Consider the following 2,937-nt stretch of genomic DNA (forward strand, 5'->3'; position numbering starts at 1 on the left):
TAAAAGGTGATCACTGGCTCAGTTGGACTGGCATCCGGGAAAGTCTGAGCCCCGGGCAAAGAAAGCAACCACCTTTTAAGCAGTCAGTGGGTGGGAGCTATGTGAGGCAGGAAGCGTACTTACAGAAGTGAGAACAAAGGCAGTTGATCAGTCTTTTACATTTATTTATACTATATGTTCCACATCTCTGGGAAACCATGTTTCTGTATCAACCTTGTAACTTTGCAGCTGGTCTAGGGAGGTGAAGCAGGAACTCGCTGAGCCTCAAGGAATGTGCAACTAGCAAGTACAGATAAGGCTTGTTGAGCACAGAAGGAAAAACAGGCAGTTAGTATTCTTCTCTAATTTAGACTACGGGTGGGAGGGGGCAGGGAGGTTGCCACACTACACTTAGCTTTTGAAGGAAAAAGTAAAAATGTCTTGTTTGTCTTTAATTATACTTGTAAAATTCATGAATTCCTTCTTCACTACCATGTTGGTCAGGTTGGTCTATCAATTCTTTAAGGATGTTGTTTTGACATCTTCTACCATGCACTGAACCTAATGAGAAATCTGTTGCTATCCTTTCTTTGTTGCTCCAAAGATAATCTACTTTCCTGCTTGGCTCGTTTTAAGATTTTTCTCTGTCACTGATTTTGAGCAATTTTATTATGACGTACCATGCTGTATTTTTCTTCATACTTCTTGTTTTTTGAAGTTTGTTGGCTTTCTTGGAACTGTGGGTGACATGGTTTGCCCATGTCCCCACCCAAATCTAGTTTCTCTGAGGGGCATCTGCATGACTCAGGCACGTCCTGACCAGAGACGGCCAACCTCATCCTTGAGTTCCTCCTTTGATTTATCAAGCAGTGGCCCTGGCTGTTCCCTATATAGTGAAGTGCAGGGGGTACTCTCCTCTGAGTCTGACCCTCCGGAGGCAGCTGCTGGAGCGGCTTCCTGCCTAAGCCTTGCCAGAGAAGGGTAAATTGGAACATAAGGGAGTGGAGTCTCTAGCTCCTCTGGCAGGGTCTGTGGGACAGGTTTTTCCTGTTTTCCTTGCTTTTTCTCCTGGGCCTGTGCTTTATGGGTCTTTTCTATGGTTCCTTGTTTTGTTCGAGCCACTAGTCTTAACAATAATCTTCAAAGCAGGCTTGTAGCCATTTTGGATGGGTCTGATTGTAGTTCCCATAATCCCCACATGTTGTGGGAGGGACCTGGTGGAGATAATTGAATAATTGATTCACTGTGGTGGTTCCCTCATCCTGTTCCTGTGGTAGTTAGTTCTCATGAGATCAGAACTTTTTTTTTTTTTTTTTTTTTTTTTTGAGACGGAGTCTTGCTCTGTTGCCAAGACTGGAGTGCAGTGACGTGATCTCGGCTCACTGCAACCTCTGCCTTCTGGGTTGAAGCGATTCTCCTGCCTCACCCTCCCAAGTAGCTGGGACTACAGGTGCATGCCACCACGCCTGGCTAATTTTTTGTATTTTTTGTAGAGACGGGGTTTCACTGTGTTAGCCAGGATGGTCTCAATCTGCTGACCTCATGATCTACCTGCCTCGGCCTCCCAAAGTGTTGGGATTACAGATGTGAGCCACTGAGCCCGGCCAAGATCTGAAAGTTTTTAAAGTGGCTTCCCCTTTGCTGGGCACTCATTCTCTCTCCTTCTACCCTGTGAAGAGGGGCCTTCTGCCATGATTGTACATTTCCTGAGGCCTCCCAAGCCATGCTGAACTGTGAGTCAATTACACCTCTTCCTTTATAAATTACCCAATCTTGGGCAGTTCTGTATAGCAGTGTGAGAACAGAATAATACAGTGGGTTTATAGTTTTCATCAAGTTTCATCTAAATTTCCAGCCATTTTTTTAAGTTTTTTTCTGTGTTCCTCTACAACTTCTCCTTTTGAGGATTCCAATTTTAAGTATTTTTGGCTACTTGAAGTAATATCTAATATTTGATAGTACAACAGTGTGATGATAGATAGCTTTGTTAATTTTAAAATTCTATTTTCTCTTTGCATTTTATTTTGAATAGTTTCTGTTGCTATGTTATTAAGTTCACTGATTTATTTCTGCAATATCTAATCTGCTTTTAATCTCGTAAGTGTATTATTCATCTCAAACATCATAGTTCTCACCTCTTCGTATCTCTCATGTCTCCACATCTGAAGTAAAGGTATAATAACTGTTTTAATGCATTTATCTGCTGAGTCTCACATTTGTGCTAGTTCTGGGTTGGTTTCAATTGGTTGATTTTTCACCTTATATGGGTCCATTTTCCAGCTTTGCAATGCTTAGTAATTCTCAATTACATCATAGATGCTGTGAATGTATCTTATTGAATGTTCTATATTTTGTATTCCTACAAAATGTTACTGGGGTTACACCTTTCAGGTCCTGCTTTCAAAATTTATTAAGCTAACTTGGATAAGTGCTCAGTCTAGGTGTAATGATTCCCACTACTTAGAGAAGACCCTTCTGTGTGCCTTATCCAGTGAACTATGAATTGGGTTTTCCTACATGGCAGGTGGAAACAGGCACTATTCCTTTCCCTGGTTATTGCTGGAAACCTTATCCAAGTAATATTTTAAAAGAATATTAGGAATAAGTTACGTTGCAGAATACAAAATCAATATACAAGAATTAATTTTTCTTTTTTATATATTTAAATGTTTCTTTATATTCATGAAAAGATTCATAAGATATTGCCTGGTGAGAAAAGCATGATGTTTTATAAGAGTATGATTCGATTTTTAAAAACAAAATACATGAATATGTATAAATACTAATATAACATTCTCAAAGATAGCTTTGAAAATGCAATATAGCAAAGTATCTGAAAAATAAATCAAGAACACAAATATATTTACAATAGCTATACGATGATAAGATACCTAGGAATAAATTTAACCAAAAAGGTTAACAATTCTTACACAGAAAACTGTAAAACAGTGATGAAAT

This window comes from Macaca thibetana, chromosome 3 (genome assembly GCF_024542745.1).
Source record: "Macaca thibetana thibetana isolate TM-01 chromosome 3, ASM2454274v1, whole genome shotgun sequence".
Taxonomy (NCBI): Eukaryota; Metazoa; Chordata; class Mammalia; order Primates; family Cercopithecidae; genus Macaca; species Macaca thibetana.